This window comes from Desmodus rotundus, chromosome 3 (genome assembly GCF_022682495.2).
Source record: "Desmodus rotundus isolate HL8 chromosome 3, HLdesRot8A.1, whole genome shotgun sequence".
Lineage (NCBI taxonomy): Eukaryota > Metazoa > Chordata > Mammalia > Chiroptera > Phyllostomidae > Desmodus > Desmodus rotundus.
Genome location: NC_071389.1, coordinates 41,286,789 through 41,299,625, shown reverse-complemented (window position 1 = coordinate 41,299,625; position 12,837 = coordinate 41,286,789). Strand labels below are relative to the sequence as shown.

Sequence of the window (12,837 nt, the reverse complement as noted above, 5' to 3'; positions counted from 1 at the left end):
TTCACAGATGAGATGAGACAACCGAGGCCTTGATGGGCTTAAAGCGAGGCCAATTATTAAGAACTAAGACTGGAATTGAGTTCCCTCCCTCTTTCTGTAATTTAGCCAGTACAATTATTGACAGATAAAAGGAAAACACTTAATACCTACTTAAATATTTCTTTTACAAAAGATTGATCTATAGGCTTCAAAGAGTGAAACAAGTGTCCCCTCGTTGGTGGCGTCATCACTTCATCATTTCCCCCCTGGATCACTACACCAGCACTCTAATGCAGCCCCTCGCCTCTACTCTTCTCACTCTCTAATCCACCCACTAAAGCCTTGCTCCTCCACGTGTAGTCCATGGACCACCTCCATCAACCCTACCTGGGACCTGATTAGAAATGCAGAATCTCAGGCCCTTCTCCAGACATGAGTCAGAATCTGCATTTTGGTCAATTCCCAGGTGACTATTATGCAACCTGGGAGTGCAGCGCAGTTCTCAAGTACCACCAGCATCATCTCTCTAAAATGCAAGTCTAAGCAGGTGTCACCACCACTAGCTCCAGATTCACCTGTTCCCTCCCCCTATAGACTGCCATAACCCTCTTAAGGATTATGACATGACAATTTCCTAGACATTTCTGTCTCTCCCATTTAACTGTAAACTCCATGTCTATAACTGCACCCTTAGTACTGAGGACAAAGTTGTGTACGTGTTGAAAGCCTAACAAACAAATTAAAGCACAATGGACACCAAGAAAATTGAGGATCTAGAAAGGCAATATTTAGTTGCTTTAAACCCAAGTCTAAAGGCCCATGTTGCTAAAAGAGCATGCACATGTTACTATGGAACCCTGACGTGTTGTTACCTTTGATATCTCATCGAGAAAAGATATGCCAGGTAACAGGAGAATACTATTCTCATTTTCTAAAAGGAGATGAAAGTAGGTGATAAAACCACAGAACTTGAGGCTTGTGGACAATCCCTGGCAAAACTGTAGGCCAAAGAATTAAATACATTAGTTGTGAAGACAAAACACAAAGGTGATAGACACTAGAAGTTAATACATGTTGACTAAAAATGGACTATGTCAAACTGGTCCTATTCCCTTTATGATGAGGCTACTGCAGTCCAAAGGAAGGGAGTGATGAAGACATGCTTTTTAATTTCAGTGGGTCATTAGGCACCTCTCTCTCATAAAGCCTTGAAATAAGGCAGGTAATTCTGGACTGGATAGTATTAAGAATGGTGACATACCAGCATAGTGACTACTGAACAATTGATGTAAACACTAGGTGTTGGAGTTAAGGAGGTGGAGAGGATTTCTATGTGACCCTGTTCTTTGTCAACATTCTTTAATCCACAATTGAAGGGAGACAGACAAACCACTTCTGTGGTTTGTAAGTAGTGGTAGACTACTACTACTACTACTACTACTACTACTACTACTACTACTGGTAATGTTGATTTCATCATTGCAAAGATATATGCAAAGTCTGTATTTAGATAAGACTACATGTGAATGATTAAATGGAACAAAAAATGATTATATGGAACTGCTTCCAGTTCCTGGCATAAAGCTCCTAAAACCCTTGCAATTTCCTAAGAGACAGAGTACTGGGAGCATTTTTTTTGTTCTAATACCTGGTTATTGGCCCTGGTTCCTGATACAGAGCTCCTAAGTCCCTTAGAATTTCCTAGGTGATGGGGTGTCTTTTGTTTTAATGGGGATACACTCAGTGGGTTCCTATATAGCTTCAAGATGGAGGCTGATCACCTGAAAGACCAGGCCATGATTAAAAGCTTGGAACTTTCAGCCTCACCCCTGACCCCCAACCCCAGAAGAGAAGGACTGGAGACTCAGTTAACGATTGATCATAATCATGTAATAAAGCCTCCAGAAAAAATCCTGAAAGGATAGGGTTCAGAGAGCTTCTGGTTTGCTGAACACCTCTGTGTGCTGGGAGGGTAGTGAGCCTGGAGAGGCCTTGGAAGTTCCATGTCCCTTCCCCACACTTTGCCTGTGCATCTCTTTCATCTGACTGTTCCCAAGTTATAGCCTTCTAAAATAAACCAGTGATCTACGAAGTACATGCTTTTCCTGAGTTCTATGATCTGTCTAGTGAATTAATCAAACTGGAGGAGAGGGTAAGGGGAACCCTGACTTACAGCCCATCTGTCAGACACACAGGTACTAACCTGGGCTTGGGACTGACATCTGAAGAAGGTGGCGCAGCCTTGCAGGACTGAGTCCTTAACCTGTGGGATCTGCAGTAACTCCGTGTAGATGGTGTCAGAATTGGAGTGAATTGTAGGACACTTAGCTGGTACGAGAGCATCGCTCAGCGTGGGGAAAAGCCTGTACATCTGGTGAACAGAAATGTGTGATGGTAATAGAATATAGAGGGTAAAATGGAGTGTTTCCCCCTCACACTTGTGTTTGAGCTCATCATGAGCTGAATGTACCCTGATAGAGGGGTGCGAGAGGCCCACTGTACTCAGAACTGGACATGTCACCTGTGGGGTCGTGTGCTTCATTCTGGAGGTCACGTTTTGGAAGACACCCTGTCCCACTAAAGGTGTGGCATTATAGAAGATCCAGGGCGTGAAATGTGGCCCAGGGGAACATTTATAGAATCTGAGGATTGAATTCTTAACTAAAAGAGGAATTGGGTTCATTTCAAGAAACTCCTGTGAGTAGAGATACTTCCAGTGAATAAAGTTGGCCTCTCTAATCCCTTCCAGTGCCAAGAATCAATGACCCAAAGCACTTCATTCCATAGTTGCATTGCTGTTGGTGCAGCATTGTTAAGCACAGGGGAAGCTGACTGCAAGATTTTATGGGCAAAAGTAGCAAATATTTGTAATAATGTGCATTAATATTTACAGCAAAGAAATATATAGTTCTCCTATTTTCCCATGTGTCTCTGCTAGAGCCCATATCTTGTCATTTTAATCCCTCAAAGCCTTCATATTAATACATTCGTTTTTACTTGCTGGAACATTTTAAAAGTGTTAACATTTACAGATGTAAAAATCAATGCATATATGAACTTGCCCTGTGCATCTCTTTCCACAAACATTAAATGAGCACTCACTGACTGCCAAGCCTCGGGGATACAGCAGTCAGTGTACCTAAAGTTCTGGTAATGAGGGACACACAACAAACAGAAAAACAATGACCATTCGAGTAAGGACAGTGCAATGAGCAAAAATAAGGAGGATCATAAAAGCACATCAAATCACAGAAGGTGTCTCTCTTCAATAAGTGACTTTTCAACTGAGACTGTGTGGAGGTAAGAGTCAGAGCTATCCAATGAGAATCATCCATAGTCAGCTAGTGGTGAGCTGGCTAAGACCAGCCCCACTTTATCCCAGTGGACGTGGCTCACTAGATTTCAACTTTCCATAAAACAAGTAGTTTCTTCTCTCTTGTGCCTCAGAAGAGACTACAACTTTCCATAAGCCCTGAGTTCTGCAGATGTTGGACATCTGACTTTCCTAGCAACTGCTACAAACAACACCTAAGTCAACCACCTAGAACCCAAGCAGATTTTTTTTTTTTACACAAGGCTGCCTTATGCTTGCTGTATAAAAAATGGGACAGCTTTTCCTTCTGGGAGCACAGCGCCTAGAGATCAGGGTACCCATGTAGCTGCTGCTTTCCTGCCCATGAGGTCCAGCCTGCCCCAAATGACACCACAGGTGTTCACCACCATCCTGATGCCTCCATAGATCTACACAGAGAGTAGACCATGCAAATATCTGAGCAAAGAGCATTCTGGGCTAAAGGAACAGACAAAGAAACCACTCAGTGTGTTTAAGGAGGAGCAAGGAATCCAATATTGGTGGAGATGAGTGAACGAGGACATGAAGTCAGGTAGTACGTTGTGTGGGCCAGGGTAGAAACTTTGGATTTGTTCTATGTAGAATGAAGTGGTCTTTCAAGAATTGAGAGCACTGGAGGATACGGTGGAATTTATGCAGTCCAAAGGATGTTTCTTGCTGCTGTGTGGAGGATACACTGGAAAAAGCATGATTTAAAAAAGAGAGAAACCAGTTAGGGAATCATTATGGTAATCCAGTCAGGGGATGGTAGCAAAGAATAATTATAGTTCCTATATAAAATGTGGGTAAACTTCGTACTTTAAAAACTCAAGTCTCCTACTTACTCATGTTTTTAAAGAAATAACTGACCATAATGCCTCATTTTTGTTTACTGTTTTTCTTGATATTTAATCTATAGAACCCTAATATCCATGAACTCAGTCTCTCCAGAATATCGGAGTATACACTATTATCTCCATTTTCACAGCTTCAAAGTAATTAGGTAGTATGTCAAAATCATACTCTTCTTGCCCTGGCCAGGTAGCTCAGATGTTTAGAGCACTGTCCCAATACACCAAGGTTGCGGATTCCATCCCCAGTCAGGGCACATACAAGAAGCAACCAATGAATGTGTAAATAAGTGAAGCCACAAAAGTCAATGTTTCTCTCTCCTTCTCTCTCCCTCTCTCAAATCAGTAAATTAAAAAAAATTGAAAATCATAATTCTCTTATGCCCTTTCACTGCATTAAACTATTTATTGTCTCCTACAAATATCATATGATCTCACCTATACGTGGAACCTAATCAACAAAACAAAAAAGCAAGCAAAGTCTAACCAGTCATGGAAATAAAGAACAAACTGACAGTAACCAGAGGGGAGTGGAGAGGGGAGTAAGGGGGGAAAGAAGGGGAAGGGTCACCAAGGAACATGTATAAAAGACCCATGGACAAAGCCAAAGGCGGGTAGGATTGAGGGTGGGAGGTGGGGCTGGGTGGGGAGAGGGGAAGTGGTGGCAGGAGAATGGAGACAACTGTACTTGAACAACAATAAAACTAAAATAAAATAAATGTCTCCTACAACGGGTTTATTATCATTATCGGTCTAGGCACTGTGATGAGTATAAAAGGCATGAGATGCTATTCTGGACATATGGCTCTAGCACAGGATATGGGCATAAAATTATAATTAAGGGAATACAGCATTATATGAATGAATGCCAAGTCAATGTTATAAAAAACAGGTGCCCATTAATCCTAAACATTAAGACTGTGAAGTACAGTTGTTTCTTTCTTCCCCACTCCCACTCTCTCTCTTACTCTCTCTGCCCCTTGTCCTCTCTCTAAAATCAATAAACATATCCTTGGGTGAGGATTTTTTATAAAAAAGGGAATGGTGAGTTATAGTGCAGGAATCATGGGCTAGCAGCTAGCTGCAAGGCTGTTACCAACCCTAGGTCTGCAGAATTGAGAAGAGAAATATTATCAACAAGGGAGCATTCCATAGCTCAGGCCACCCTGAGAAAAGTAGTCACCTTTGGGAAAGAGTCATAAATATCTTGAGGGAATCTTGCAGGGAGAAAACCATCTCCTGTCTAGACTACTCACTGGCCCAAACCAGCCAGAATAAGAAGGCCTGGGAGCTGGTTAGCTGACTAATTACACACAGGTCAGCCTTTTGGGGTTGAGAATGAGGCAAGAAAATAACAGCAAAGGGACAAATCCAGCAGAGCAGCAATATTTAAATTGGTAAAAATTGGGGAACAATATAGGACTAGTTAAATAAACGTTTGCATATGTATACAATGAAATACCATTTAGACATTTAAATGTTCCTGAAAATATGTAAGTGTTAATGTAGGAAGCAATCTCATTATATTGTTGACTGGGACTTTAAAAAAATTATTATAAAACTATATAATTCTAGTTCAATTTAAAAGCAAAACACAAGTTCCTGTGTATGTATGTGGAAAATTTCTATAAAGGGATAATAGAGTTTGCCACATTTAGTTTAACAACTTATAATTTTTAGAAAGAACAGATTTATATCTGTAGCGTGCACTTTTTTGGGACTTGATTTTTTAGAGCAGTTTTACATTTACAGCAAAATTAAGGGTAAGCTACAGATATACCACATATACGCTTCTCCCTACACATGCATAGTCTCCCCCATTATCAACGTCCCCCACCAGAATGGCACATTTATTAAAGTCGATGAACCCACATTGACACAACGTAATCACCCAAAGTCTATAATTTTCTTTAAGCTTTACTCTTGCTGCTGTATAGTCTATGGTTTTGGAGAAATATATAATGACACATATCCATCATTACAATATCATACAGAACAGTTTCACTGCCTTAAACATCCTGTGCTCCATCTATTTATCCCTCTCTTCTTTTCCTATGGTACACTTTTAAAATCCATGATCTCTTTACATACCCCTGATCTAACTCAACCTAATTAAAGAAAATAACATAGCAGTAATCATTGCTCCCCATTCCCATAGATCGTGCATATCCAGAGGGTGGCACCGGGAGAGAACTGTTCATGCTGCATCCTTTCAGAGTGTGGAGGGAAGACCTGGCTCAGAACCTGTGCCTTAAGGCACGGAGATAATTGGTGAAGAGGCCAGGCAGTTGCACAGTTATTTTGCTTAGACTCGCAAAAGCAAAACAGGAGGGTGCAAGTGCAAAGGATGTTAAATTTCAAGCTGATAAAGGTTGGCTCGAAGATTTAAAAGCAGCATAGTCTGCAAAGCTCCAGGGTAAAATCTACCTGAGGACATTGTGATGATGCTTTTTTTTTTCCTGTAAAGTTAAGGATTTTGAAGAATTGTGCTTTATTACATCAGATTTTTAATCTTTTGTAATCTATTAGATGTAATCTATTACATCTAATTTTTACTCTCTTTTGTTTTTTTGAAAGTGAGTAATTTCTAGAACTGGGATTAAATATCTTTTTTCTTATGCATTGTTAAATAGATACTCCTCAGTTCCTATGTACGATAAAACTTTGATCTTTCAAACTTTAGTTTTGTCTATCAATAAAGAAAGTGTTGGAGGTCCAAAGGAAATCACGTTCTTTCTGTGCCTGGGTGATGGGCAGGTTTAAATAAAGGAGCTAGCACCTCAGCTTATGACTAATGTAAAGTTACCACTTGTCAAGGGCAGACCAAGCATAGGTATTATTTTTTTAATCTCACAGGTAAAAGACTGAAAATCAGAGATGAGAAGGAATTTGCCAAAAGTCACACAAGTTATATTTAGGGCTAGGATTCAAAATCAGTATTATCTGTCTGAAATTATGGGTAAATTTTATACATTATAGGAAAAAAACCTTCCCTTTTCATTCCCTATGCTATTACTTCTCAAATTTTAACATATATGGGAATCATCTGAGATGTTTGCTAAGAATACAGATCTTCTTGTCCTGTTTAATTACAGTTTAATAATTTCATAATGATCCAAGTATCTGTTTTATTATCCAGCACGCTGCAAGATTGTGACCCACCTAAGGTAGTCTGAGGCTCAATGGTTAGGAATCACGGTCATTTTCTCCAAGAACAAGCCATTCACCCTACCTGAAATGTTTCTCCCTCTCTTACTTTCTCTTTCAACTGATATATTATATCTTAATTCCTTCATGGAGTCATTTCATCCTCCTTAAGCAAGTTTGGTTTGAAACTCCTCTATGGTCCCATATCTCTTTTTACATTATTTTTTTCAGTTGTCACCTATTTTTATACATTTCAAGACCACACAGTCTAAAGACAATGAGTGGGTTGGATGTCCACGACAACCTCAACTAAAAGGGTAGTAATGCATAGCTCAAAGACAAGTCAGATAGAAGAAAACAGTCACGGTGTAAACATCTCTAATGGTGTAGAACTGCATGGAGGTGCAGAAAGAAGGTTGCAGAAGAGTAAGGTTGTTCAGTATCATATAATGGGAATTAAAAGTACATGATACCAAAGAACAATTGCTGGTTGAATTGGTTGTTAATTTTGCAGCCAAAATGACCTTAATTTGAGAAATCATTTTTATTCTGTGAAATAGGGTAGTGCAAATGCCACTTAAAACACATTTATTTTCATTGAGGTCAGAATTTGACTCAGTGTTAGAAAGAAAGAAATGTGATATGTTGGGACTAACTGCAAGAATGTATTGAATTCCTTGCCCCTGGGAAAGTCTCAAACCAAAGCTGAATGACAACCACTAGGTGTTCTGTAGGGGGACTTTAGGTCTAGGTGGGAAGGTGACCTAGATGCCTTTATATATGTTTTTTTATTAACATTTTAAAAGAGAAGCAAAATCCTGTTGTTTCGAACAGGGAGTTTGTATATAATGGGTGTGAAATTGAGGACTAATGTAGAGGAAGGAGGATGTGCTTTGGAGACTGGGTGTGCGTCCTAGATCTGCACTAACCAGCAAGGTGACCTTGGGCAATTAGCCTCTCTGATCATCTGTTTTCTCACCTGTGAAATGGTGATAATAATACCTACTTTTCAGGATTATTAGTGTAAAATGAAAGAATTTATGTAAATTCATAGGTGAGAGTTGAGACATAAGCATTCAGAAGTGTTGGCTTGTGTGATTACAAAGATGAAGAAATAAGGGATTCAAACATAGGCTTGGGAGTTAAAGTACTTAAAGTTTTGCTTGCAGAATAAATTTCTATGATAATAATACATGATGTGGCTTCATGGAATTAAAAAAAGAAAAAGAAGAAAACCCCTCACACTTCATCACAATAACATTTGCTACATTAGTACAGGCTTCACGTTAGAGCTTCCCCATGGAGTCTGGAGAGCTCTTCAGTTGCACTCCCTCCCAAGTCCCATTTTATTTTTTATTTTGTTGTCTTTAAAAAAAAAAGTCAGGTTGTGTTGATTATCTGTTATTACTTTCAGATAAGAGCATGCTTTCATTTACTGAAATTAGATCCCCATTCACTGCCTTGGCACACTCTGGGCTGTCTTCTCTAGAGGGTTTGGGGCTTGTTAGATAGCTCACAGTTGGAAATCAGTAGCATTGAGCGGCTGCCAAGACTGACAAGCCTTTAAGATGGCATCTGGTGACCTTTTTGCTGAGCCCCTTGGGTCCTCCGTTTGAGATTTGATGTTCTCAGCAGGGGTATAGTCCAAATCAAATGTGAGATCTAGTGGGCTGGAGCTACATGGGAGGTGGGCCCAACAGGGGAATCTCTGCCTTGCTTTGGGAAGGGGATGCCTCTAGACACCTGTGCAATATTTCTTTCCAACCCTGAGACTCTAAACTCTAGCATAGAGTGGCACTAAAGGGCTGGTTTACAGAGTGAGAGAGGGAACAATTGGGTAGTTTTCTGTACATTTACATATCATTCAGCAATACAATAATCCTCCATAATGGCTGTAGTTCCCAGACACCCCTTAACTCTTCCTCGTGTCCCTGAGAGCAGCAGCTGAGGGAAGAAGTACATATAAGGAAGCCAGCTCTGTCTTGCTTCCAAGAGAGTATTGGTGGCATTTTTTGAGTCTATGGAAATTGCTGATTTCTGTTTTCAGGACTGCAGGTAGACAGCACACAAGCACAGGAGAGCTGTGAGTTTGGGAGCAGCGGAACAACCCATGTGTATTGACAGAGACGTGTGTGCTAATGACAGACACATGCTGTTTCTCAGCTGGGGAGTCATTTTCATGATGATTTTAAATTGCTGTGTATGTTTTTTTTAAAAAAAACAGGTTTGATTTTGAACAGATTTAACAGGTTATTTTTGGTTTTATAGACTATGCCTGTTTTAACAGACAGGCAGATACATTTCACATGTCTCAGGCAGTTCTGTCCTGACACTGCCCACAGAAAGATTTTGAAGGTGATAGAGAGAAGATGATTTACCTCCCTTGGCCTCGGGAAGAGCTGACTCTCTGCCCCTCTGCCCAGTTTTGCCTATAAACCCTGCACTACCTGCTCTGGTTGCCTCCTCCTCTACTTTCCGCTCCTCACGTAATCCCAAACCTCCACGGATCCTCTCCTGACTTTTCTACGGGTAGTAGGAGCTCAGTGCAACCAGGTAGACAGGTTTAAATTCTGGCTCCACTACTGAAAAGCCAGGCAGAATTGGGCAAGTCAAACTCTCTGACCCTTAATTCCTTCATCCTAAAATGAGAATAATATGAACACCTAGCACTAGGGTTGATCTGAAGATTAAATAAACTAGTGTATGGAGCTATAGTTTGACTGTCATGTGCTTAAATGCTCTGTAGCACCATTATTTTTGCTACAACTGCAAACCATAGCTATTTCTCATTAAGTTTTTTTGTGGCAAAATTGGTGTACAAGACTATACATATTTCCATTATTCAACATTATAATTCAATATCTGTGTACACTACATAGTCTTCGTCACTGTAAGTCTAGTTACCATCCATCACCAGATAGTCGGTCCCCTGTGTCCCTTCCCCTCTCATAACCACCAGTCCATTCTTTGTATCTGTGAGTTTATTTTTGTTCTGTTTGTTTTAGTTTTTTTAGACTCACATAGAAGTGAAATTACATGGTATTTGTCTTTCTCCATCTGACTTATTTCAGTAATTTCTCTTATGAACTTCAAATAGCACTAATTCTTTGTAACATTCACTTGATATTTATCTCTGTGCTAATTAGGTATGTTTCATATTATTTATAGAAATTTATCAATTTCTTTAAATACTTTATAGAAATATATCTATATGCATATATATGTCGTAAGTGTACTCTCACTGAATTTTCACAAACATGATACTGCCATTCAAAAATCATCCAGATCAAAAAACCAATATCCCAGAAGCCCCCCTGCTATTCCCCCCTGGGCTCTGCAACTCTCCAAAAGATAACCACTATCTAGAAGCTACCTAACTTCTGGAAGCAAGTTATACCAGTTCTTAATTTTATTATTTGTGTTATTTTTGGACAACCATATGAAATTTTTTCTTGAGGTCAGGGACATCTCCTCTCACTGCAAGAACTATTTGCTAAATGTGCATGTTCTTCTTCTCTATTCCCATCTTGCTCTGTTGTTACTCACCTGCACCTGTCTGGCAAAGCCCCAGGACTGTCTTCTTTGCATCTCCACAGGGATTACTAGGCAATACTAGAGGAGCACATTCATCCTCTCAGACTGACGCCACAACATCACCATCTCCTGCCTTCACTGACACTCACTTTTGCCCAGTCAACCTTCCTGCTTTTTCTGATCAGCTGTCTTCTACACTTCATAGCAGCTATTTCAAGTCATCTACCCTTAATCAGACTTCCTACCCCAGTATTTCCCTGTTGAGAGCCAACCGGTAACCATATAGTATATGTCAAAAAGAAAATTCAAGCTGTCAGAATTTAATCAACATCCTGTCAGCAAATGTACAAATCAATTTGCCTACATTCTCACCTAACTCACTATTACCCAACCCTGAGGTTTCATTTCTGCCTCTGTTCCTTCAGTGACACCCCATTTCACTTTGTCAGGGTTCATCTTATTTTATCAATGAAATCTTCTTTTCTCTGGCTCCGGTTGTTCTTCAGCATCGGGATTCAAATGCATTAAAGTCCCTACCATCTTTCAATGAGATACTAACAAAGCCCTATCTGAAACCACATTGCTCCTCAGTCACCACCCTATTTCTCTCCCCACTTGCAACCAAACTTCTTCATAGAGGTCTTTATACTTGTCTTCAGTTTCTTGTCCCTGCTCTTTTCCAACCCACTTCAGTCTAGCATCACCCCCATTATCTCACTGAAGCTCCTTTAGCAAGATTACTGATGATGTCCTTATGGCTTAATTCAATGGGCACTTTTCAGAGCTTACCTTTCTCGGGGGTACCAGACACTGTTGATTATGCCTTCTGCAAGAACCCACATTCCTGGTTCCCCACCACCTTTCTGAGAATTTCTTCTAAATCTCCTTTTAGGGCTCCTCTTCTCTCTATAAATGTAGGTGTTCCTCAGAGTTCTTGCCTAGGCCTTCTTTCCTTCTCATGCTGCCACGACCAATAGAATTACTGTAAAAAGTATACATATATTTATATCATTGCCTATGGTTTGGTTTTACTCAAATCAACAAATATATATGCATGTTTTATGCTCATGACATGCTTTAAAATAGATCCTTTCTACTATGTACCAATAATAACATATAGAATTTATAGAATCCCTTTTAGATACAAGGTGTAGCTATCTTGAAATTTATTTTTCCTGATTATAAGATAATATTTTCTCATTAGAAAATTTAGAATAGTTTTATAAAGTATAATGTGATATAATATAATATAATCAAGTATAATGGAATATACTAAGTTTTACTACCCAGAGATAATTACTGTTTACTTCTGCCATATATCCTGCTAGATATACTATATAGTCTCATGCATAAACACATATACTCATATGCATGCTTTGTACATAGTTAAGACAATTGTATTTTTCACTTATTTGTATAATTGGACATTTTTGTGTCATTAAAATTATTCCTATTTTAATGGATCTATACAGTCCATCATATGAATACAGAATAAAATATGCAACATATATACCTACTACTAAGTGTTCAGTTTTATTTTTTTATACCTCCCACCCTCTGCAATCACCACACTGTTGTCCATGTCCACAAGGGCATTGTTAAAGAGCTTCAACTTTCTGACTATTACTGCATTCTGTTGGGTCACCCACTGTGTTAATTATGTTTATTTATGATGCCACTAGCATTTCTATTTTCAAAACAGGTTTTCTATATTTAAAATGGTATGTTGTAAATGCTTTGACTTATAATTCTTTAGTAATTAAACAAGTTTGGATAACTTTTAAATTTTGTTTATTATTTGCCTTTCTTTGAATCATTCCTATAGGCTTTTTCCTTTTTTTTATGTAGTACTAAACTTAAATGGAGGACTAATTAGAGAAAAAGAAGCCTCAAGGTAAGGAGCTGAGGAGAGAGAGAGCAGAACTGGAGCTGGCAAACTGCTTTGAGTTTCTTCCTTTTCTAGTTACAAACACTAAAAATGCCTTTGAGACTCGG

The 12,837-nt window shown here is 39.3% G+C and overlaps 1 protein-coding gene across 1 annotated transcript in view; it reads left to right on the top strand.

The window, feature by feature from the left end:
* Window positions 1-12,837, top strand: part of C3H1orf87 (chromosome 3 C1orf87 homolog) — a 69,135-nt gene that overhangs the window by 3,984 nt on the left and 52,314 nt on the right. The gene's annotated exons all lie outside the window — the stretch shown is intronic.